The 26,288-nt window shown below is 55.5% G+C and overlaps 1 non-coding gene and 1 pseudogene across 1 annotated transcript; both read left to right on the top strand.

Moving 5' to 3' along the window:
* Positions 1 to 26,288, top strand: part of LOC120375866 — a 332,464-nt pseudogene that overhangs the window by 34,156 nt on the left and 272,020 nt on the right.
* On the top strand, positions 14,035 to 14,116 carry TRNAS-AGA. Its single transcript has one exon. It is a non-coding gene; the product is annotated as a tRNA-Ser (tRNA).

The following is a 26,288-nucleotide window of genomic DNA, read 5'->3' on the forward strand; positions in this document are numbered from 1 at the left end:
CCTCCCTTGTCTGGGGACAGGGGCTCCACAATTTGGCCAGTGTCACTCTCCCCATCCAGAGGAGACGTCCGCTCCCAGCAGGCCGTGCTCCATCTCCACCCCGCAGGGGGAGCCCCAGTCCAGCAGTGCCCCCACCCCGCCCCATCAGCAGCCAAGCCGGGAACCTGCCCTTCTCCCCTGCGAGGGCTGCAGGACTCCTGCCCCTGCAGCACCAGCCTCCCCATGTCCCCGGGGTGGGGTGGGGAAGGGGATTCCTTCTTCCCATTGCCCAGATCCCACCCCACCGGGCTGCCCAGGCGGGAGCCAGGGGCTGCAGCAGTTGGCTGCTTCCCCAGGGCTACCAAGGAGCCGCCAGGAGAAGGGACGAGATTCTCCACGGCGCTGCAGCCGTTCACACTGGGACCCGTCTCACACGGGGGAAACTGAGGCACCAGGGAGGGCGAGATGGGCTGCACCAGCTCAGATTGGGAGTCTGGGGAGAGCCAGGAATAGAACCCAGGAGTCCTGGCTCCATGGGCAGCTTGGGACTCCTCCACTTGGGGAGGCTGGGCGGGCCCGGACTGTGGCCCTGCCCCAAGGCCTGCTGCCACTCAGCCTCCTCCTGCCAAAGCCCCGCCCACACGCCCCCTCCACCCCACCCACACGCCCCCTTCAGCCCCGCCCACACGCCCCCTTCAGCCCCGCCCACACGCCCTTCAGCCCCGCCCACACGCCCTCCACCCCACCCACACTCCCCTTCAGCCCCGCCACACGCCCCTTCAGCCCCGCCCACATGCCCCCTCAGGACCCCTTTGTTCCACTCCCCTGACCCTCCCCGCCGACCTCTCACGTCTCTTCCCCCGAGGCCCTGCCACTTGTGCCTCTTGCCCCACCCAAGGCCCCCGCCTGCCTCTCTGCCGTTTGCACCCCCGGCCTCTCCCCCCACGGCCCCATGTGGCCGGATGGAGCTTGGGAAAGGGCGAAGTGAGGATGGGGCCTTGCGGGGGAGAGGACGAGTGGGAGCAGGGCCTCTGGGTGGAGCACGGGCCAGGTGCCTGCCCGGGCCCCTTATACCCACCGCCCCTGCCTGGCTCCCGGCCTCCCCGGCTCTAACCACTAGACCCAGCGGCACTGGGACAATTTGTATAGTGGGAGGTGCTGAGAGCCAGTGAACAAAACTGTAAACCCTGCACAGGATGGAAACCACTTCAAGCCAGGGGGTGCACAAGACTGGCCCCCACTCCCTTCCCAGAGCCAGCGGTGGGACCCAGATACCCTGGCTCCCAACCCCCACTCTAACCACTATCCTGCACTGCCCTGCCACAGCTGGGGAGAAGAACCAGGAGTCCTGGCTCCCAGCCCGGTCGTGGGTGGAGCAGGACGTACTGGCCATGGGCTCAGCTGGGCATCGCTTACCATCAGGCTGGATGGTATCCCAGTGCTGACCTCCAGCCCCACAGCTCTGCTGGTGCCCCTCACTCCCGACCCGCAGCCCCTTGGTTCCCCCCAGCACTGACGGTGCCCCTCACTCCCGACCCGCAGCCCCTGCTATCCCAGTCCTGACCTCCAGACCCACAGCTCTCCTGGTGCCCCTCACTCCCGACCCGCAGCCCCTGCTATCCCAATCCTGATCTCCACACCCACAGCTCTCCTGGTGCCCCTCACTCCCGACCCGCAGCCCCTTGGTTCCCCCCATCACTGACGGTGCCCCTCACTCCCGACCCGCAGCCCTGCTATCCCAGTCCTGACCTGCAGACCCACAGCTCTGCCGGTGCCCCTCACTCCCGACCCGCAGCCCCTGCTATCCCAATCCTGATCTCCAGACCCACAGTTCTGCTGGTGCCCCTCACTCCCGACCTGCAGCGACTGGGCTTCCCGCGGAGCTCCCCAGTCACTGTGCTGCCGGTGCCCCTCACTCCCGACCCGCAGCCCCTCCTATCCCAATCCTGAGCTCCACACCCACAGCTCTGCTGGTGCCCCTCACACCGACCCGCAGCCCCCTGGATTCCTCGCTGAGCTCCCCAGTTACTGCGCTGCCGGTGCCCCTCACTCCCGACCCGCAGCCCCTTAGGCGTCAACCAGCTCTGACGGTGCCCCTCACTCCCGACCCGCAGCCTCTGCTTTCCCAGTCCTGACCTCCAGACTCACAGCTCTGCTGGTGCCCTTCACTCCTGACCCACAGACCCCTGGGTTCCCTTCAGCTCTACCGGTGCCCCTCACTCCCGTCCCGCAGCCCCCTGGGTTCCCCCCAGCTCTAGTGGTGCCCCTCACTCCTGACCCGCAGCCCCTGCTATCCCAGTCCTGATCTCCACACCCACAGCTCTGCTGGTGCCCCTCACTCCCGACCCGCATCCCCCTGGATTCCCCGCTGAGATACCCAGTTACTGCGCTGCCGGTGCCCCTCACTCCCGACCCGCAGCCCCTACTATCCCAGACCTGACCTCCAGACTCACAGCTCTGCTGGTGCCCCTCACTCCCGACCCGCAGCCCCTACTATCCCAGACCTGACCTCCAGCCTCACAGCTCTGCTGGTGACCCTCACTCCCGACCCGCAGCCCCCTAGTCTCCCTCCAGCTCTGCCGGTGCCCCTCATTCCCGACCCGCAGCCCCTGCTATCCCCGTCCTGACTCCAGACTCACAGTTCTGCTGCCCCTACTCCCGACCCGGAGCCTTAGGCGTCAACCAGCTCTGCCGGTGCCCCTCACTCCCGACCCGCAGCCCCCTGGTCTCCCTCCTGCTCTGCTGCTGCCCCTCACTCCCGACCCGCAGCCCCTCCTATCCCAATCCTGATCTCCAGATCCACAGCTCTGCTGGTGCCCCTCACTCCCGACATGCAGCGACTGGGCTACCAGAGCTCCCCAGTCACTGTGCTGCCGGTGCCCCTCACTCCTGACCCACAGACCCCTGGGCTTCCTTCAGCTCTACCGGTGCCCCTCACTCCCGACCCGCAGCCCCCTGGGTTCCCCCCAGCTCTAGTGGTGCCCCTCACTCCTGACCCGCAGCCCCTGCTATCCCAGTCCTGACCTCCAGACTCACAGTTCTGCTGCTGCCCCTCACTCCCGACCCGCAGCCCCTCCTATCCCAATCCTGATCTCCACACCAAGAGCTCTGCTGGTGCCCCTCACTCCCGACCCGCAGCCCCTACTATCCCAGTCCTGACCTCCTGCCTCACAGCTCTGCTGGTGCCCCTCACTCCCGACCCGCAGCCCCCTCGATTCCACTCTCAGCACCCCCGTTACAGCGCTGCTGGTGCCCCTCACTCCCGACACGCAGCCCCGTAGGCGTCAACCAGCTCTGACGGTGCCCCTCACTCCCGACCCGCAGCCCCTGCTATCCCAGTCCTGACCTCCAGACTCTCAGCTCTGCTGGTGCCCCTCACTCCTGACCCGCAGCCCCCTGCGCTCCCTCCAGCTCTGACGGTGCCCCTCACTCCCGACCCGCAGCCCCCTCGATTCCTCGCTGAGCTCCCCAGTTACTGCGCTGCTGGTGCCCCTCACTCCCGACCCGCAGCCCCTTAGGCGTCAACCAGCTCTGACGGTGCCCCTCACTCCCGACCCGCAGCCCCTGCTATCCCAGTCCTGACCTCCAGACTCTCAGCTCTGCTGGTGCCCCTCACTCCCGACCCGCATGGGTCACCCCTGGAGCAGGTTAAAGCTGCAGGTTGACAGTGGGGTTGCTGCCCCTGTGAACAGCTGCTGTAGCACCGCCTGGGCAGGACAAGGAGACCCAGTTATACCCCTCCCCCGCCCCAGCCTGTATCGGGGGATGGGAGCGCTCACACCCTGGGGCCCCTGAGTTGGGACGGAGGGAGGCCCCCGTGCACCAGGGATGCTGTAAGGGCGAACAGGGGCACCCACCCACCAGAGATCTTCTAGGCGGGGAGAGTGGCACCCACACACTCAGGATCTTGTAGGGGGGGACAAGGGCATCCACACTCTGGGATCCTCTGCAGAGGGACGGACACCCACACATCCAGGATTCTGTATGGGGGGCAGAGGTACCCGGACACCTGGGCTCCTGGACAGGGGATGGGGGGCACCGAAACATCCGGGATCTTACCTGGCAGGACAGCGGCGCCTGCAGCTCGACATGAGACGGGGGCGAGGGAAGCAGGAGCATTTCCCAGTTCCAGGCTGTCCCCGTCTGGCCAAGGCACAGAGCTCACAAGCAGAGTTTAAAGCTCCAGCTGCCAAGCTGTGAAACAAGCCGGGCTCTGTGGCTGGTGCCTGTGATCCCAGCGCCTGGGGAGGCTGAGGCTGGCGGATCGCTTGAGCTCAGGAGTTCTGGGCTGCAGGGGGCTGTGCCGATCGGGTGTCCACACTAAGTTCAGCATCAATATGGTGATCCTGGGGAAGCTTGGGCTCCCCAGGTTGCCTAAGGAGGGGTGAACCGGCCCAGGTCAGAAATGGAGCAGGTCAAAACTCCCCTGCTGATCAGTAGTGGGATCACACCTGTGAATAGCTCCTGCAGTGTAGCCTAGGCAAGACAGTGAGATACAGTCTCTTTTTATACAGACACCCCCCGCAGAGCCTGCAGGGGGGACGGGACACCCACACGCTGGGGATTCTGACTTGGGGGGAGGGGCGCACCCAAGCAACACGGGTATTGAAAAGGGGAACAGAGACACCCACAGATCCCGGATGGGGGCAGGCAGGGGAAACCACACACTGGACCTAGTTCATGGGGTGGGGGACAGAGACACCCACCAGAGATCCTGGATGGGAGCACCCACATGATGGGGATCTTGAACTGGGAGGAGGGAAGCACCATGTACCAGAGGTTCTGAAGGGGGAACAGGGACACTCACACACCAGGTGTCTTGCAGCAAGAGCTGCGGTCTTGATTTACACAGGGCAGTGATGGGGATTTAACCAATTCCTGCGCAGAACTTGTTCCACTAGATAATTAGCCTCACGGTTAAAAAATGGTAATTTCCAGTTGGCGTTTTGTGACATTGACTGCAAACCAAGGAGGTCGTGTTCAACCTTTGTCTGGTGAATTAAAGAACCCTTTAAAATCAGATATTCCCCCCTCTGGGAATTTTTAAAACTGTGTATTTAAAATCAGTGACTAAATCCCCTCTTAACCTCCAGTCAATGAAATCAATTGAGTTTCTTCAATCTCTCGCTGTAGACAGAAGAGACCAATGCACATTTTCCTTGTTTTTAAAGGCAAAATTCCTGATCTTTCCAAGGGGATCTTCTGCTTCAGCTGTCAGTTTGGGGAAGGATTTGGCTTCCTGGGCTATAATCTGCCCGCTGGGTTATAATCTGCGGTCTGAAGGGTCAAATTTAGATGAGGCCATTAGTGCTGCCCCCGTGTGGCCGGAGAGGGGACCTCACAAGCAGAGTTGAAAGCTGGAGCTGGGAGGGACCTGGCTGGACACGTGGGGCACAAAGGCTCTCGCGTGGGATCCTCGCTGTGCAGCAGGAGGCGGAGGGAAGCTGATTGTCAGGGCTCAGGGCAGCTCCCTGCCAGGCTGAGCCGGTGTCTGCGCTAAGGTTGGAGTCAATCAGGTGAATCTGGGAAGTTCAGGGTCCCCGGGCTCCCAAAGGAGGGTGAAGCAGGTCATCCCTGGAGCAGGTTAAAGCTGCAGGGTGACAGTGGGGTTGCTGCCCCTGTGAACAGCTGCTGTAGCACCGCCTGGGCAGGACAGGGAGAGCCAGTTATACCCTCCCCAGCCTGTATCGGGGGATGGGAGCACTCACACCCTGGGGACCCACCCACCAGAGATCTACGGGGGGGGGAGAGTGGCACCCACACACCCAGGATCTTGTAGGGGGGGACAAGGGCATCCACACTCCGGGATCCTCTGCAGAGGGACGGACACCCACACATCCAGGATTCTGTATGGGGGGCAGAGGTACCCGGACACCTGGGCGGGGGAAGGGGGCACCGAAACATCCGGGATCTTACATGAGAGGAGAGAGGAGCCTGCACCCAGACATGAGACGGGGGCGGGGGGAGCAGGAGCATTTCCCAGTTCCAGGCTGTCCCCATCTGACCAAGGCACAGAGCTCAAAAGCAGAGTTTAAAGCTCCAGCTGCCAAGCAGCAAAATAAGCCGGGCTCCGTGGCTGGTGCCTGTGATCCCAGCTCCTGGGGAGGCTGAAGCCGGCGGATCACTTGAGCTCAGGAGTTCTGGGCTGCAGGGGGCTGTGCCGATCGGGTGTCCGCACTAAGTTCAGCATCAATATGGTGATCCTGGGGGAGCTTGGGGTCTCCAGGTTGCCTAAGGAGAGGTGAACCGGCCGAGGTCAGAAACGGAGCAGGTCAAAACTCCTGTGCTGATCAGTAGTGGGATCGCACCTGTGAATAGCCCCTGCAGCGTAGCGTGGGCAAGACAGTGAGACAAGGTCTCTTTTTAGACACCCCCCACAGAGCCTGGCTGGGGGGATGGGAGCACCCACACGCTGGGGATTCTGGCTTGGGGGGAGGGACACCCCTCTGCAACACGGGTCTTGAAAAGTGGAACAGTGACACCCACAGAGCCTGGATGGGAGCAGGGGAACCATACATGGGAGCTAGTTCATGGGGTGGGGGACACACCCATATGCTCCATTGCACCATTCTTAATGAGAAGAACGGGGGCATCCGCACAACACGGATCCTTAACGAGCTGGGGGACACCCACACACTCCACTATTAACCAGGAGGGACAGGGGAACCAGACACCCCCAGTAGCGTGGAGAACACCCACATCCACCGGATCCCTCATGGGGGGTAAGACAGAGGGGATTGTAATGGGGCCCAGCGCACCCATGCACCAGGGATTGTTAAGGGTTGAAGGGACAGGGACACCCACACACACTGAGATCACGTCCTTGGAGGAAAGCAAAACCTCCACAGAAGGACCTGGTCTGTTCCATGATGGCAGCCCATCCTGGGTGAGTCAAAGTCTCTTTTTATACAGCCACGCCCCAGAGATCCTGACTAGCGGGAGAGAGACACCCACCCACCAGAGATCCTTAATGGTCTAGGGTGCACCCACACACCAGGGATTCTTATGGGTGGGAGGAATGGAGACAGCCAGACACACTGAGATCACTTCCTCCAAGGAGCCTGGGCCAGACAGGGAGACACAGTCCCCCTTTACAGATCTGCCAGACAACCTTCCTCCCACCCCCTCCACACAATGTTCTTATTTGGAGGTGAAGCCAGGGATACCACATGGAGGACTCTTATCTGGGGAACTGGGGGGACCCACTTACCACCAGAGATTCTTAAGGGCAGGAGGAACAGGGACTCCCACCTCTGTAGCATGGGGGTGGGTCGCCGGCTGGGATCATCTGGGCATATTTCACCTCGTCAGCTCCCTGCCATTGCCTTGGGGGCCCCTTGTTCGCTGCCTCTGGTACCCAGTTTAGCCTCCTTCCTGAGGGCTGAAACGCTTTGATCTGTCTAAGGTCTGTGGGATCAATACGTGTCATGGTGTAATTCTGTGTTATTCGGGGGTCAGACTAGCTGAGCTAATGGCCCCTTCTGCCCTTAAACGCCATGAAAACATTTCCCTGGTTTCTCCTTGTGCCTGACAGACACCGCGGTGAGGGGCCCAATAGAAGATCCTGGACACAGCGCTCTGGCTCTTACGTTACTTGGGGACGTCAGCGCTTTCCTAGCAAAGCTGCTGCTAAAGCGCTGGATTTGGGGAACGGTTCGGCTCCGATTCAGAGATCTGCCTGCGGGGTGTGAACCTGCCACGAGGAGCGGGAAACGCAACCAGCAACGGGAGGCGTTGGCTGAGCTCCAGGCTGCCCCCGTGTGGCCAAAGCTTAGAACTGAGCAGGGGAGTTTAAAGCTGGCGCTGGGAGGGACCTGAACACGCGGGGCACGAAGGCTCCTGCGTGTAACGCTTGTTGGGTGGGCAGCTGAGTGTAGCTGATTGCTGGGGTTCAGGGCTGCACCCTGGGGTGCTGAGCAGGTGTCTGTGCTCAGGTTGGCCTCGCTATGCTGGTTTCTGGGAAGTTTGGGGCCACCAGTTCCCCCTAGGGAGAGGGGAGCCAGCCCAGGAAAGGAGGCCGGCAAAACTCTGGTACCAATTGGCAGTGGGACTGACCCTGTGAAGAGCCACTGCAGCCCCGCCAGGGAGAGCCGGTCTCTCTTTATGCAGCCCCCCTCCGACCCCATTCCTCAGGACGAGGGTTGTGCTCAAAGATCTGTGCCCCGTGTTTTAACCTCCATGTGAAGCGCACAGTGCAAATAACCCTCAGCGCATCAGCTCAGTGCCAGGCTCCACTTCCACCCGCTCAGAACGCAGAGCTCCCAGGCTGAGCCTGAAGTTGGAAGCAGGAGACGTTGTAACCAGCCGGGCCCCGTGGCTGAGCCTGTGATCCCAGCGCCTGGGGAGGCTGAGGCCGGTGGATCGCTTGAGCTCAGGAGTTCTGGGCTGCAGGGGGCTGTGCCGATCAGGTGTCCGCACTAAGTTCAGCATCAATATGGTGATCCCGGGGGAGCTTGGGGTCTCCAGGTTGCCTAAGGAGGGGTGACCCGGCCCAGGTCGGAAACGGAGTAGGTCAAAACTTCTGTGCCAATCAGTAGTGGGATCGCACCTGTGAGTAGCCCCTGCAGCGTAGCCTGGGCAAGACAGTGAGACACGGTCTCTTTTTATACAGACACCCCCGCAGAGCCTGGAGGGGGGATGGGAGCACCCACACGCTGGGGATTCTGACTTGGGGGGAGGGATGCCCCCTGCAACACGGATCTTGAAAAGGGGAACAGAGACACCCACAGAGCCTGGGGGCAGGCAGGGAAACCACACACGGGAGCTAGTTCATGGGGTGGGGACAGAGACACCCACCAGAGATCCTGGATGGGAGCACCCACATGATGGGATCTTGAACTGGGAGGAGGAAGCACCATGTACCAGAGGTTCTGAAGGGGAACAGGGACACCCACACACCAGGTATCTTGCAGCAAGAGCTGTAGTCTTGATTTACACACGGCAGTGATGGGGAATTAACCAAATCCCGTGCGGAGCTTGTTCCACTAGATGATTAGCCTCACTGAAGTACCCAGATCTTTTAACAATAAGAAGTGAAATGAAATGGCCACATGATGGCAACAGAACCTAAGAAACGTGTTAGTCTCTAAGGAGCCACACGTACTCCTGTTCTTTTTGAGGATACAGACTAACACGGCTGCTCCTCTGAAACCTGAGATGAGAAGCCATGTTCTTGTTCAATGTGCATTGAAGCTGAAAAGGGAGATGTTTCCTCTTTGATTCCTAAGCCCCCAACTCTAATCCACTAAACACCCCTTTCCTCCCACAGCCAGGACTAAAACCCAGGAGTCATAACTGGTGGCCCCCCCCCTTAACCTTCTCTCTGTGAGGAGGAAGAAGCTCTGAGACCCCTGGGCAGTCCCCTTGCCACCCTGCCTGGGCTGCACTTGAAACCCAATGGGGTTTCCTTGGGCAGTTCTGAATCTTGCTCCCAGGAAGGGTGTAATTTTAGGAGCAGGTTCCAAATAGTGCAATTAACCAGCCAGAAGGGGCAGCAGGTATCGGTGTAGGAGCCATTGAAATAATCACAGCAAAGTAGTTCAGGGAAACTGTTATTAATGAAGTGTGAGTGAAAGGTGAGAAGCTGATGGTGTCAGTGTCACACTAGAGGGCGCTGAGATGGTTTTAAATTTGTCATCCAAACCCAGCCACCACCTAGCACATGGTTTAACCTCTTCTTCTCTTAGTGTTGCTCCTTATCAGGGAAGGGGAGAGAGCAAACGAGCAATAGAAACAGAGACCTAGTGACCGACCCAACCTTTCTTTGCTCTGCAGTCACTCATCTTGCATCTGCGGCTGTTGAAGCTACAAGGCAGAGGACTAAGTACAACATTTAAACTGATGTTTGACCTCAGAGAATAAAACAAATGTGTCTGTAGAAAGAGGGGAGTCGAGTTCAATCCCCTGTCACCATCAATGTGCAAACCAGGAACCTGTTGGTGTCACTAGGCCTAAGTAAACCAAAGTTGTGAATTTGGGCCTGAGTGAACCCAAGTTCTTCCATGCTGTGAACTTTAACCAGCCTAAAGGCTTGGCTACACTTACAAATGTGCAGCGCTGCAGCAGGGTGTGAAAACACACCCTCTCCAGCGCTGCAAATTGCGGTGCTACAAAGCGCCAGTGTGGTCAAAGCCCCAGCGCTGGGAGCGCGGCTCCCAGCCCTGTACGTTATTCCCCACAGGGAGGTGGAGTACGGACAGCGCTGGGAGACCTGGGAGAGCTTTCTCCCAGCGCTGGCGCTTTGACTACACTTAGCGCTTCAAAGCGCTGCCGTGACAGCGCTGCCACGGCAGCGCTTTGAAGTGTAAGTGTAGCCAAAGCCTAAGATGCTAACAAAAAGCAAGCAAAATGTGTAACTGTCAGCTGTCTCAGCTTGCAGCTGCAGGACAGTTTGAAACAGCAAAAAGCGGCGGGGAGGAGGGGGAGGGGGAGGGGGGGAGGAAAATCTGCACGCGTCTGTGCTGTGAAGGCCATAGATAAATATGCGAATGGGAACTTTTCTAACGCGCTGAGATGTAATGTTTAAAGTAACTGCTGTTGGGAAGGGAGGGGTGAGGGGGGAAACCAAACAAAAGGCTCACACAAACAAGGGGGGTATAAATGCTGGGCCCCCGCCTGCGCGTGGGTGTGCAGGATTTGAGATGCTTTTTCTCCCTGGCACCTTTTTTTGAGCTCAAATAAACGTGGTTTGCTTCTCCACCCTGGTGTGTGCGACGCACACTGGGCAACGAACCCTGCTGTTGCTCCGCCTTGGGCCCTTTGAGCCGGCAACAAACCTGTTGCTTTGCATTCCTGATGTGTCACCATCATGTGGCTATTCTGTCTCAGTCCCTTTAATTAAAAAATTGTGTTTTTTTCATAGAAACTATATTTTTCTTGTAGAGACACAGGGGCAGATTAATCTACAAAGGGAAGGTGATTCCAAGGCAGTTCTGGAGGAGAAGGGAATGTTTTCAGCATCACTAAATTATTTTGTTGTGCCTCACAGAGAGAGAGAGAGAGAAAATAAACCTATTAATTTGAGCTACCGACACAGTTCACAGCATGAAATACACAATTTTGTGTTCAATGAGTTGTGTTCATTTACATAATATGAAAAATATGTATTGGGCAATGCATGAAAACCTCCCTGCACTGAACAACCCACCTGATCTAGTCAATGTACTACAGAATATTTAAAGAAGTTACGAAAGATGTGCTTATAAATTAATGTGTTGTGCCATTTACACACACACAAGACACAGAAGAAACTGAATTATTTGAGCTACTAAAATTTCCATTTTCTCACAGCATTTTAGGTCTCAAGGTTGTTTTAATTTGCTTATTTTTTTGGAACTAGAAATGGGGAAAGAGTACACTGAAGTCAGTGGAATTACCGCAGTGAGGGATTAGTCACATTTTTTGCCACTAACAAAACCTTTGTTAACACAGAGTTAACTTTGACTGTGACTATCTCTTACCTTCCAGAACATCGAGTTCAGTAAAACTCAAACTCTGGAAAAACAGGGAATACAGAGTGAGGGTACATGCCCAGATAACCTTAACTCTGCCCTCTAGAAGAGAATCCCTGATAGCATATGAGAACAAGGAAAGGTTTGGGGACAAATTACAGCTACTTCCCAAGAGTTTGTTTCTTCTGTAATTAATTGATCCTGGCCCCATCCATTGATCCTGGCCTGGTGTCTGGCTGTGGAATTTACTATTTACTATTTTTATCCCAGCATATTTAAAGATGAAACTGCTTTACAAAAGCTCCTTTATTCTAGGTTATACAAACAGGTCACTTCCCAGCTATTTCAAGGAGATGGAATTTTCCTGACCCGCAGGGAACTTAAACTAACATGCTCAAGATCACACATTCCTTAGGAGAAAACGAAGGGGAAAAAAAACAAAACCCACCAAACCGTTGCTGTTTCTACCCAAATGATCAATGAGACCAGAAAGTGAGACTGTGCAATTAACTGTCTGGGACTACACTGACTCTGCAGTTACTTGGATGCAGACACACCCAGCTCTACGGTTGGGAAACGTACAGAGACTCTGCTGCTGCTCATGAACTAGCAGCACATGACCTCTAAGCAGCTGCCATTCGAATGCATCTGAAAGTTACAAGGAACAACGATCTGTGTTAAAGGAAGGCTGCCATTTATTAGAGCCCCAATTGATGCCGTGTGCACAAAGAGAGGCTTGACTGTGTAACAGGGAGTTTGTAAATCTTGGTTATTTTATTTTTGTAACAGGCTCCTGTCCACCTCCAGTAGAGTTTTCAGTCCCAATGGCAACTTACTTACCAAATGTAATACAGACTAGTCCATGCCTCCCAAGTGGATGTGGTTCTTCTTCTTCTGCACATTGTAGCCCATGGAGGCCAAGGACCTGCAAATGTGTCTTCATGTGTCTTTGTTTCATTGATGAAAACAAACCAAGACACTTAGAGGATTGAAAGTGATTTCTGCTGGGGGACGTTTGCTAGGTGTTTATGCATTTGCACAGGAAAACAGTAAGTGTGTCCATTCATTTCAGGAATCCCTATATAGTAGAGCTCCTGAGCATACTAGAAATGGAATTATTTTTATTGAAGAAACAAGCTTGTAAGGGGGCACTTGAATTTGAACCAAGGACTACTTGATTTGCAGTCAAATACTCTACCACTGAGCTATACCTCCAGGACATTTGCATAGGCAAGTCCGTGATCTTAAGGATTTTGAAGGATGGGCTCTGCCTCAGAGAGCTCCTTTCCTATTCCCAGACCACAGGGGTTTAAAAAATGGGGTTTGATTAAACTTTATATACACATGTAGACACCACAGCTTGCACACCCACCAACATAACTTCCCCCCACTGACATAGCTACCACCTCTCGGGGAGATAGGTTAACTGCACAGACGGGACATCTCTCTCCCCTCCGCTTAGAGCAGCTTCATTATTTATGAATAGGTGGGAAATAACCTCCTGAATGCACAGGAATCAATGTATTAACTATTGCTGTGTCTGCATTCAATATGGGTAACTGGTCATATTGGGCTGGATTAGTAGGAGCGTTGCCAGCAGATCGAGGGAAGTGATTATTCCCCTCTAGTCAGCACTGCTGAGGCCACATCTGGAGCATTGTGTCCAGTTCCCCACATACACACACACACACTACAGAAACAAATTGGAGAGAGTCTAGGGGGCAGGGGACTTACGAGGAGAGGCTGAGGGCAGGGCCGCCCAGAGAGGGGCGGGGGGGGTCAATTTGCCCCAGGCCCTGCAGGGCCCCCAGGAGAATACAGGATTCGATAGTATTGCAACTTTTTTTTTTATGGAAGGGGCCCTGAAATTGTTTTGCCCCAGGCCCCTGAATCCTGTGGGCGGCCCTTCCCAGACCGTGGTGCTGTCCCCACTCCACCCCCTTCCCTCATTCTCCTCCTCCGAGGCCCCCCCTGTGCTCCACCCTCCCTCCCAGTTGGCCACTTCCCACCCCTGCTCTTTGGCTGAGGCCTGCTGATCACTCGCTCCTCTCCTCCCGCAAGGCCTCCTCGCGCCTCTCCACCCCCGAACCCAAGGTCTGCCTACTGCCCCCCCTCTCTGCCCCCTCCCCTGTCCATCGCCCACACCTCTCTGCCCCTCCCCTGAGACCTACCCTGTCCACCTCTTTCTTTGATCATCTGTTGTTATTCCTTGAAACATCAAGGATGGAATAAAAAGCGAGTTTACTCCAGGGTGAGGAAAGAAAGGAGCCATCAACCCCCTGGCAAAGCTCAGTGCCCCAGAGAAAACCTGCCCCCTGCTATCACAATCACTGATGTACTGGGGATATGACGGGAAAGGGACTGTCTGAATGATCGAGGCAGGAAATGGACAAAAATCTACAGCAACATCATTAACCACAAACACACTGTCCTCGTGCTCCAGCCAGAAGGGAAAGGAGCAGGAATTCTTGCAGTTCAGCCATGGACACACTTACACAAGGGCACAGCAGTGTGTGTGTTGTGGAAGCTGGTCTGAGGAAACAACTGGAATTGATCACTCAGTGAGAACAGAACTAGAGTGCAGTGAAAGCCACATATCAAGCAAGTAGTTGTGGCCGAGTGGTTAAGGCGATGGACTAGAAATCCATTGGGGTCTCCCTGCGCAGGTTCAAATCCTGCCAACTACGCAGGAAGTTGTGGTTCTTTAGTTTCAATGGAGCTGGGTCTTGTCTCACTCTTCAGTTATGTCTACATGAAAGAATAATGTGGCTTTAGTTAAAGTGTTTTAATTGAACAGCTGTTGCATGTCCACCCTATGCCCCTGTGTCACCAGAGCACATCCATGCTAGCATCTCTTGGATCGTCACAGAGAGCAGTGCACTGTGGGTAGCTATCCCACTGTGCAACTGGCTGCAGGGTGCTTTGGGAAGGGTTTGCAATGCCTCACAGGCTGGTACAGCATCACATGATGCAGGTTTCTATCCCATTGGTCCATGGGCATCCTACTAGATTGCCAGCTGCTTTTCAACTGCAATGTGTGTGATAGGGTAGAGAGCATGTGTGTGTGGGGGGGGAGAGTGTGTTGCACACTGTCTCTAAGTTCAGACAGCTGCTGGAAGCAACCAGTCCAGAGGCAGGGGACAGCCCCGACATCAGCCCCCTTCTCTCACTGGCTCAGCTCAGCACAGCACTCTCTGTCACACACACACACACACTGCTGCCTGCTTAGCTCTGTGTCAGGGGTGCTGGAACAGGGGGTTTAGAGCACCATGGCCCCACCACTCTTTACTGGCTGTTAGGACAAATGATGGGGGCGGGGGAGGGTGCAGTCTTGGGGAAGAGGCGTCTGTGGGTGTGGCCTCGGGGGGAGAGGTGGTGTGAGTGGGGGTCCTTAGGGAAGGGGTGTCATGGGGGTGCCACAGTTCGGACAACGGTGCCCCCCCCCCACTGTAAGGAAGCTTCTGCCACCCTTGCTCTGTGTTGGCAGAGCGGGAGAGAGCAGCACCCACGGCAGTGATTTGCTCCCTGGGGCTCTGGCAGGGGGGCTCGGGAGGTGATTTAAAGGGCCAGGGGCTCCGGCCGCTACAGGGAGCCCTGGGCCCTTTAAATCACCAGCCTGGGGAAGCCGGGCCGGGCTGGCACAGCGTAACGGCTCTTGCCGGTAACCCATACTGGAACATACCGGCTTACTTTCACCTCCGGAAGGTCCTCACATGGATCAATAACCAGTTAAAAGACAAGAAACAAAGGGTAGGAATAAATGGTCAGTTTTCAGGATGGAAACAGGTAACTAGTTTCCAGTACTAGTCAACATATTCATAAACAACCTGCTAAACAGTGAGCTGACAAAATTTGCAGATGATCCAAAACTACCGGCTTGCTGCCTAGAACGAACGCTCCTTGAATGGGGTGATCCACAGGGAATCATAGAATCATAGAACTTAAGATCAGAAGGGACCATTATGATCATCTAGTCTGACCTCCCGCAAGATGCAGGCCACAAAAGCTGACCTACCCACTCCTGAAATAATTCTCTCCCTTGACTCAGCTGTTGAAGTCCCCAAATCCTGATTTAAATACTTCAAGTAGCAGATAATCCTCCAGCAAGCGACCCCTGCCCCATGCTGCGGAGGAAGGCGAAAAACCTCCAGGGTCTCTGCCAATCTACCCTGGAGGAAAATTCCTTCCCGACCCCAAATATGGCGATCAGCTGAACCCCGAGCATGCGGGCAAGACTCTCCAGCCAGACACTCAGGAAAAAGACTTTCAATATCCCAACATTGACCCTCGGTACTAATTACCAGTGGTTGCACGTTATTGACCTATTGACTAAATCACGTTCTCCTATCAAACCATTCCCTCCATAAACTTATCAAGCTTAATCTTAAAGCCAGAGAGGTCCTTCGCCCCCACTGTTTCCCTCGGTAGGCTGTTCCAGAATTTCACTCCCCTGATGGTTAGAAACCTTCGTCTAATTTCAAGCCTAAACTTACCGACTGCCAATTTATATCCATTTGTTCTTGAGGGAGTAGCTCAAACCTCCAAAGTGCCTGGCCAGGGGCAGGACATTGGCCCAGCAAGGGAGGGGTGTGGCAGTGACATCACAAAGGCCTTTTGCAGGACCTCAGACTATTGGTCAAAGCGGGGGGGGGCGGAGGTGGTGACCTCACAGAGAGATGCTGACATCAGCCAGGCAGGACAGGGGCGAGGGGTCAGGGACACCTCAGAGACCCCTGTGGCTTTGCTCCAGCAAGTCTCCTTCTCCAGGTCTCTCTTTGAGGACTGAGAGAGTATTCGGGTTCATGGACATGAGCGCCAGGAGGAACCTCTTTCGAGTTTTCTCCTTCCCTTTTCTTGATTTTGAAATTAACCATCAGATCTTGAATTTCCTGGGTTCTCTCCCTGGCTCTGACTCTCTCTTGTGCAATCCCTCGGCAGTTACCCAACTCACCAGCGTGTGGGAGCGAGGGGCTGGGGCCGGGTTGTGACACGGCCCAGAGTCCCGTAGTGCCCCTTTGTTACTCACCCTGGGGCAGGGTGGGGGATGGCCTGGGAGACCGGCTAAGAAAGGCGCTTCTGGTGGGTCTGTGTGTGGGTCACGTGGCCCCCTGCTGGATAGACCCCTCTAGGTCAGAACCAGTCTCAGCCTGGGTCAGACCCTGGGAGCCCAGCCCCCTCTGTCGCCACGGCCATGTCTATTGGTCTCCTGGAAAGGTCCATTCTCATGGGTAGCTGTCCAGTGGCAGTGAGTTCCACAGGCCTCGGCACACGCTGTGTGGGGCAGGAGGTCTTTGTGTTGGGAGCAGTGGGAGTGAACTGTGTGCGGTTGTGTCTCTGCGCACAATTGTGAATATTCTGGTGTGTGTGTGAGTGTGGCTGGGGAGTGTGACTGTTTCTCTCTTTGGGGGTGGAGCTAGCATGCCCCTCTGGGTGTGTTGTGTGTAAGTGTTCTTGGGATTGTGTGAGTCCCTTGTGCGTCAATGTGTGTGTGTGTCACTTGCTGCAGGATACAAAATCCTGCAAAGCCACCACACACTCACACACAGAGTGGGGCTCAGCCCCACCAGCAGGGGGCAGCAGGGACACACACGTCTCTCCTGGGCCAGCTTGGACAATTTCCCATCACGACCTGGCACAGTGCTGGTGCCCCCACACGGGGGTGGGCAGTGACCGGGCGGGGGGCGGGGCAGATGTGCTGGATTCAGAAGGAAGCACTTTGGGAAAATCAGTCAAGGCTCTTAGCAGAGCTGGGACACAGACCCAGTGACCCCTGCACCACCCTGGGAGGGGAGTGGGGTTGAGTGGTCAGAGCAGGGGGGGGGCTGGGCACCCGGACCCCTGGGTTCTATCCCTGGCTCTGGGGGTGGAAGGGGTCTAGAGCTGGGGGACTGGGAGCCAGGACTCCTGGGTTCCATAGGGGAGACTGTTTTTTCCTGTGCTTCCTTCCCTAGAGATCCCAGCCCAGCCCCCTAGAGGAGACTGAGCACAAGTGGGGGGAGTTGTTCTCCCACTTTGGAGTTATGATTCAAACCCCTTCACTCGGTGCTCCCGCTCATATCGGCCAGCTGCAGCCTCATCTCCTGGAACTCGGGCAGCTGGCGCTTGATCCGGTCGTACAGTCACACGCTGACTGGCTCCCCTGCCTGGATGCTCTTGTGGAAATCCCACAGGCGACGCTGCAGGACTTGGCACCGTTGGTTTCTTTAATGTTGTGGTGTTTCCCCAGCCCCCGGAACAAAGCCGCCAACTCCTCCCTCACCGACTCCCACCAATCCCCCTGGTTGCCATAGAACCCTCTGATGCTTTCCTGTTCTGCCAACACCACCAGGCTTCGCCCCCTGCTCCTTTATCTTGCAAGCTCTGGATGTTCAGCTTCCAATATCCTCTGCCATGGGTCAGGGACAGGGGTGGCTCCAGGCACCAGCGCAGCAAGCTGCGGAGGGCGGCCTGCTGGTCACTGTGAGGGTGGCAGTCAGGCTGCCTGCAGGAGGTCCCCTGGTGATGCGGATTAGGCGGCATGCCTGCGGGAGCTCTGCCAGTCACGCGGCTTCAGCAGCAATTCGGTGGTGGTTACGCCAAAGGCACAGGATCGGCAGACCTCCCGCAGGCATGCTGCTGAATCCGCGTTACCAGAGGACCTCCAGCAGGTGTTGGGATAGATCTGTATTACATTATATACTAATGTTAGATGTGTAGAAAGTGTGACTAGAGTGAGGGGCACCAGCAGAGCTGTGAGTCTGGAGTTCAGGACTGGGATAGCAGGGGCTGCAGGTCGGGAGTGAGGGGCACCAGCAGAGCTGGAGGGAGCGCAGGGGGCTGCGGGTCGGGAGTGAGGGGCACCAGCAGAGCTGTGAGTCTGGAGGTCAGGACTGGGATAGCAGGGGCTGCGGGTCAGGAGTGAGGGGCACCACTAGAGTTGGGGGGAACCCAGGGGGCTGCAGGTCGGGAGTGAGGGGCACCAGCAGAGCTTTGAGTCTGGAGGTCAGGACTGGGATAGCAGGGGCTGCAGATCGGCAGTGAGGGGCACCGGCAGCACAGTGACTGAGGAACTCAGCAGGGAGTCCAGGGGGCTGTGGGTCGGGAGTGAGGTGCACCAGCAGAGCTGGAGGGAGCGCAGGGGGCTGCGGGTCGGGAGTGAGGGGCACCAGGAGAGCTGTGAGTCTGGAGGTCAGGACTGGGATAGCAGGGGCTGCGGGTCAGGAGTGAGGGGCACCACTAGAGCTGGGGGGAACCCAGGGGACTGCAGGTCGGGAGTGAGGGGCACCAGCAGAGCTGTGAGTCTGGAGGTCAGGACTGGGATGGCAGGGGCTGCGGGTCGGGAGTGAGGGGCACCGTCAGAGCTGGAGGGAGCGCAGGGGGCTGCGGGTCGGGAGTGAGGGGCACCAGCAGAGCTGTGAGTCTGGAGTTCAGGACTGGGATGGCAGGGGCTGCAGGTCGGGAGTGAGGGGCACCAGCAGAGCTGTGAGTCTGGAGGTCAGGACTGGGATGGCAGGGGCTGCGGGTCGGGAGTGAGGGGCACCGGTAGAGCTGTGAGTCTGGAGGTTAGGGCTGGGATAGCAAGGGCTGCGGGTCGGGAGTGAGGGGCACCTGTAGAGCTGGGGGAAACCCAGGGGGCTGTGGGTCGGGAGTGAGGGGCACCAGCAGAGCTGTGAGTCTGGAGGTCAGGACTGGGATGGCACGGGCTGCGGGTCGGGAGTGAGGAACACCAGCAGAGCTGAAGGGAGCCCAGGGGGCTGCGGATCAGGAGTGAGGGGCACTGTCAGAACTGGAGGGAGCGCAGGGGGCTGCGGGTCGGGAGTGAGGGGCACCGGCATCGCAGTGACTGGGGAGCTCAGCGGGGAGCCTAGGGGGCTGCGGGTCAGGAGTGAGGGGCACCAGCAGAGCTGTGAGTCTGGAGGTCAGGACTGGGATAGCAGGGGCTGCGGGTCGGGAGTGAGGGGCACCACTAGAGCTGGGGGGAACCCAGGAGGCTACAGGTTGGGAGTGAGGGGCACCAGTAGAGCTGTGAGTCTGGAGGTCAGGACTGGGATGGCAGGGGCTGTGGCTCGGGAGTGAGGGGCACCAGCAGAGCTGTGAGTCTGGAGGTCAGGGCTGGGATAGCAGGGGCTGCGGGTCGGGAGTGAGGGGCACCAGCAGAGCTGTGAGTCTGGAGGTCACATCTGCAGGGAACAGTTCTGAACTTGGAGCACTTACAACTTGGAGAGTCTTTGTAGGGCATCCCAAATGTTTCCTGTATTCACAGACAGTTGTTGAGATGGTTCACCCAATTCCTCACCTGTGCAGACAGCTCTCGGGAGCACTTTTTTTCAGAGCCATAGAGGTCTGAGACCCACGGCTGTTCCCCTCATTCCAGCTGCGAGATCACATCAGGTTTGGAAACTGGAAACCCTGGGAAGGGAAAGAAAACAAGGAAGGTCCATGGAATTTGTGGGATACTTGTCACAAGGAATATTCCATGGTTTTAACCCCAGCTCATTTTTAAGACGTAACACCCCAAGGCCGGCTTCCTTGGCTCAAAGTGGCAGAAGAGTTATTCTTATAACTCATATTCATGACCTTAGTGCCAATGAACCGTGGGCCCCTGTTGTGCTAGGCACAGCACAAACCCAGAATAGAAGATGGCCCATGCCCTGAAGAATTTACAGTCTAAATAGACAAGACAGACACAGATGAGGGAAGAGGTGGAACCCGCCAGCAGAGTGAACTATGTGAAGGCAGAGGGACAGATCTGATGAACACAGGTATAGAACTTGAGACTATTGTATTTAATGTTATGACTAGGGCCAGTGTTTTCCGGAAATTGCTGCTATTACTGCATTTCCCCCTGAAACTACTCTTCATTTCTGGAATCACCCTTCGTATCCAGAATAGCTGATCAGAAGGTGGTTGGGGATGCAGGGTCACAAACCCCACATTTCTGCCTGGAGACCCCTGACTCCTCCCCAGGGCATGGGGCAGAGGCTGGGGGCTGGCTGCTTTTGAGACTTGCTGCCAATTTCTTCCCTCCTCATACAAGTCTGGGCTCAGAAAAAACACTGGAGCTTCCCCTTGGGAGATGGGGCACTTGGCAGTGGGACGCTGGGCACCCTCATCGTGCTGCAGTGCAGACGGTGCTCGCACCTGCTCTCGGCTGCGTCCACAGCACCTCTCCCCTGCTCCTCTCCCCTGCACACAGCTGGTTCATGCCCTGTCTCCCCAGCACACAGCCGGCTCTAGGCTCTCAATGCCCAGTGTCTGGGCCCCACCTCCCCCACAGCTGGCTCCTGTCTCCTCTCCCAATGCACTTTCCGGCTGTAAAGGATTATATATTGCTCATGCTTGTCAATTACTCTGTTTTCACTGCCAGCAAACACTGGCCCTACTTATGACTGTTATCTGTATCTTTGAGCCAGCCCTTGAAAGCACGAATACTTCACAGACTGTGGTGCTGAGATGGGCCAGATGATACCGGGGAGGCTGAGGGATGGGGGGATGGGTTTCCTGTGCAATCTGGTGTCACTAAGGCTGGATCTCAAGGCTGGTTATGCAGAACTCCATCTTCTGAAGCTTTGCCCCGCACAGAAAGGGGCAGTGACTGATTTTACCTCTTTCGGGAGACTGAATATGACAGACTTTTTGGGGAGAAACAGTTGAGTTTGAGCTGACTGAGAAGGGCCTTTTTGCGCTACAAACTGCCATGACCTGAGAACCCAGACGTAAGCTTTTAAAGAAGGTTTTTAATACACTTTGGAATGATCAGGGATTCCCAAGAGGACTGATGGTAAATAAACATTTTGATGCTTTTCTTGCTTTATATCTTTTCCCCATAAGGCACAATGCCACTGTCATGGATCCACAGGATCTGTGCAATGCCCTGGCTTTTAAACTGTCCTTGGGAGGTGCCCCTTGAGTGCACTACACCCCCAAGGGCTCCCACTCTTCCACAAGGACAGGCCATGTAGCTTCAGCACCTGAGACTGAGCCTCTGGCTTCAACACTCCTATTTCAACCTGTGAGCTCTGCCAGCAGGTCCAGCCGAACTACACTCCTGTTCAGAGACTGTTCCTCAGTCAATGCACAGAGCAAGTTTGTGCTGTGACACTGGGCAGACTTTTAAAACATAGCAGGGTTCATTAGTCAACTGAAATACAGCACTAATAGTCTTTATATTAGCAAAGAGAAGCAAATACGACGATATAGTCCATACTGGGCAATGCCCTTGAGCCAGGCTGCTGTAGAAAACAGTTTGGTTTCCTTTCACTGAGCCTATCCATTTGTCTTCGCTCCGGTAGAGCTCCCTGTGTCTGCAAACCCAGTTCTTCCTGCTCCCAAGCACATCATGAGTCCGTGTATGCTTCACTCAGCAAAGCTGAGATCCTCCCATGGACAGGTGACAATTATTCCCTTGTCTCTGTCGGGTATTCCACTGATGTAGGTTGGTCCCAGCCAGTCCTTAATGACCCATTCATATCACCCCGTGACAGCTCAGTGACAAAACACCTCATGTCTCCTGCTCTTTATAATCATGGCAATACCAACCACAGAGGGAAACTGAGGTGTGTATTGGCATCACCAAAATTCCTGCCTCTCTCTCTCTCTCTCTCTCTCACACACACACACACACACACTGCTCACAGCCCTTGGAGAGAAAGCAAAGCACGGGAACTGGAGGTTAGTCCAGTGAACACAGTGGAGGACAAGCTGCAATCCTCACACCCTGCTCAAACAGGAGAGGCATGTGGGTCCCCACCCATAGAGAGGGGCTGGCTAGAGGCCTGATACCCGAGAGGCCATTCCTTGAGCAGACCATGGAGGCAGGTCAAAGGCTTCGCTACCCCAGAACTGTGACATCGCAAAAGCAGATTTTGGGGAATTAGGAAATCTAGTGACTCAGGTGTAATGGGAGGGAGAATTAAACTCCCCCAGTGGGAGGAGAAGGCTGGGGAATTAAGCACTAAAATTCAGGAGCAACAGCCCCTAATTCTTCCGAAAAGAAGGAAGTTTGGGGTGGGCTTTAGCAATTAGGTTGCACCACATTCATAGATTGGAATTATTAATTAATAAGTGATGTAAATCATGAGTATTAATGCTTGATGCTTATGGACTTCCCAAAGGCCACGTATGGGTTGGGGCAGCTATTGACATTCTTGTAATCAGAGAAAAGGAGCAGATATGGTATATAGCCATCCTATTACCATAAGGAAGTGGATAAAATACCTCTCCTAGTTACCAGGTTTTCATTTTGTCAGTCCCTGAGACAGTGTAAACTGAAGCAGGGCTCCCTTCTGATGGGCTCCCTTGCCCGTCGATCTTTCTTTCCAATGGTGTCCGTATCTTGTAAGTATGCACAGTGCAAAACCCTCTTTACTGTACTTACCTTAGTTTAATCGTTACGTGTATTGAGCCTGGCCTATGATTTCAGTTATAACTGTTTGGATTAAATCACGTTTCTGTGCGTTTCACCAAATTCCATCTTCTCAATTAACTCTGAGTAGCCATGTACAAGGGCAAGTTGTGCCCCAACCTGTAATCTTATAAGTGTAGAAACTGTCCAGGCTACACCACCGCCCTGTGACATCATCAGCCAAGTGCCCATTGGTGCCAGGGATGTGGCCCTGGTGTGGGAGGGAGGATGCAGCAAGGACTCAGGGTCGGAGGCCGGGGTCACTGTGCATTGAGATGGGGAGGCCATATGGGGAGGGGGGTAATGAGTGGGAGAGGGAGGTCAAGAGTTATAATAATAATAATATTGGGGGGGGATGTATAATGAAGTGAAACTGAACAGAAAGAAAACTGGAGTGGAGGCTCTAAAGCAACAAGGTTTGGGTAGGGATTCGGGGTTAAAGGTCTGGGATCCCCCAGAGCTCTGGATCCCCAAACCTCTCCTCCCTCCCACTGACCCACCCAGCCCACTTCCCGGGTGCCCTTCCTCCACACTCCCCTCCCCTTCTTCCCACTACTCTCAGCCGGCACCACCTCCGGCCACCTTGGGAGCTTCTTGTGTTCCCTCCTCGTCTCTCACAACCTCCTACCTCCCTGCTGCTTCTTAGCTCTAACCCTGCACACACCCGCCCCATGTCCTGGCACCCCAGAATTATCTACTCCTCCCTTCTCCTCCCCTCCCACGGCTTTGTTCTCCCTTCACCCGTGGGCTCCAGAATGGCAACATTATACACTCTCCTATCAAAAGAGGAGCTCACCTGACTGTCACACAAGTCATGAATGAGTCATACACCTATTAACTCAATTTAGAATTCTACAGGTGGCATATTTTCCTCCTAAAATGAGGAAACGGCATGAAAGCTACAGTTATTAATGTAGTTATTAAGGTATCCTATAAGGATACATTAAATGCAATTTTAAAATGACTGTTGGCACCAAAAAGGCAAATGTCCAAAAATTATTCTAGTGGGTGGGAGATAAGGCAAAAAAAGGAGGGCAAGGGAACTCGTCAAAACTTGTATGACAATTAAAGGTATAAAGTTATCACTACTCAGATTTTTTAGAGCCCCCACAGCTTCTAATAACCCAGGGGACAGGACTCCTCACCCAGCAAGACCACCGTCTCATAGTTCTCCTGCATGACATCCCTGTAGAGGGCTCTCTGAGCGGGGTCCAGCAGAGCCCCCTCTTCCCTGGTGAAATACACAGCCACCTCCTCGAAGGTCACCAGCCCCTGAAAGAGTGAGAGTCCAACACTCAGTACCTGCTGCCCCCGTAACAACCCCACCACTCACGGGGGAGAGGAGCCAATCAAAGGGAAGCTCTGGCTGGCTCACGGTCAGGAGTCCCACCCCCACCCTGCTCAGAGCAGCCAGGAAACACCAGGGGGAGGGGACGAAGCGAGAGCCCCTTGTCTCTCCCAGCAGATCCATCACCCCACGACTAGCCACAGACGGACACAGGAGATGGAGCCCCTAGCAGGGCGCAGGGAGAGCTCGCTGGCAGGGAGCCCAGCGCTGTTCTCATTGTGAAGAGCTGGACAGGACCAGACTTAGTGGGGGGCAGACGACATGATGGTCCAGGGGGGCCTTGCTGAGGGGGTTCCTCCAGCAGGGGTGTCCGGTCTCTCCTCTCCCCACTTCTCTTCAGCTGTCTGCCCCTGCAGCTCTTCCTGCAGCCCTGACCCCTCCCCCACTGGGAGCTGCCCGGGCCAAGCTGCTCCCAGGAGCCTCCTGTGTGCCGTGCGGCAGGGGGGGGGGGGTTGCTGATGTCAGGGTGGCCCCACCCTCCTGCCTCTGCCCAGTTTCTGCTGAGCTGAGGTGGGGGGACAAGAGTCTGTGCTGCTGCCTCTGGGTCAGGAGTGGGAGCTGCTGGCCCCTGCTGCTGTGTGAACGAGCCTTCGGACTAGTGAGTGTCGCTGGGCTGGGAGTGACAGCGGGTGTGTCTCACCCCCGCCCCCCGCCACACACTCATAGGCGGCAGGTTTGTATAATTTTTGGTGGGGCCCAAAATGGTGGTGCCCCCCCGCTCCCGCCCTGTAAGCCGATATAAAATGAAGCTACAACGTGTCAGTGCCACAAGATTACAAGGGTCAATTAAAAGTGGAAAGTCAGAAGCAGCACTTGCCTACTTCAATATACAGTATTATATTTTGTTGCACCTGTTGTGATGAAGTGGGAATGTTCTTAATATTTTCTCTGAATACTGTGTGGGTGCCTCAGTTTCCCCTGCAAGATGCCAACTGAAGGTGTTGGGGACAAAGAGATCAGGTGGCCTCCTTGTCCGGAAGAGACACAGAGGCCAGAGGAGGGAGTGTCAGTTTGGAGCTGGCTGGGGAAATGGGGAGAGACCCAGAACTTGGTTCTAGGCTCCCCACCCCGCAAGATGGACCTGACAGAGGGGTTCTGTTTTCTGTACCAACAAGCTCTGTTTAAACTGTGTTCCCGTCATCTAATAAACCTTCTGTTTTACAGTCTGGCTGAGAGTCACATCTGACTGCGGAGTTGGGGTGCAGGGACCTCTGGCTGCCCCAGGACCCCGCCTGGGCGGACTCACTGTGGAAAGTGCATGGTGTGGAAAGGCTGAATGCTCTGAGGTCAGACCCAGGAAGGTGTAAGCTTCTTGCCCTGGAGACAGTCTGCTCAGAGAGGAGGCTCCCCCAGAGTCCTGACTGGCTTTGAAGGAGTGGTTCCAGAGCATCCCAGCATCCCCTTCCACCCCATGCACTTCCCAGAAGTCCGCACAGGCACTAACACTCCCTCCTCTGGGCTTTGTCAAGAAGGCTAACAGCATTTTGGGCTGTATAAGTAGGGGCATTGCCAGCAGATCGAGGGACATTATCATTCTCCTCTATTCAACATTGGTGAGGCCTCATCTAGAGTACTACGTGCAGTTTTGGGCCCCACATTGCAAGAAGGATGTGGAAAAATTGGAAAATCCAGTGGAGGGCAACAAAAATGATTAGGAGGCTGGAGCACATGACTTCTGAGGAGAGGCTGAGGGAACTGGGATGGTTTAGTCTGCAGAAGAGAAGAATGAGGGAGGATTTGATAGCTGCTTTCAACTACCTGATAGGGGGTTACAAAGAGGATGGATCTAGACTATTCTCGGTGGTAGCAGAGGACAGAACAAGGAGTAATGGTCTCAAGTTGCAGTGGGGGAGGTTTAGGTTGGATATTAAGAAAAACTTTTTCACTAGGAGGGTGGTGAAACACTGGAATGGGTTACCTAGGGAGGTGGTGGAATCTCCTTCCTTAGAGGTTTTTAAGGCCCGGCTTGACAAAGCCCTGGCTGAGATGATTTAGTTGGGAATTGGTCCTGCTTGAGCATGAGGTTGGACTAGATGACCTCCTGAGGCCCCTTCCAACCCTGATATTCTATGATACTCTAAACTGACCACCAAATTTAAGTTGTGTGTTTTTCCCGTCAGGTGAGGAC

The sequence above is a fragment of the Mauremys reevesii genome, linkage group 12 (genome assembly GCF_016161935.1).
Source record: "Mauremys reevesii isolate NIE-2019 linkage group 12, ASM1616193v1, whole genome shotgun sequence".
NCBI lineage: Eukaryota > Metazoa > Chordata > Testudines > Geoemydidae > Mauremys > Mauremys reevesii.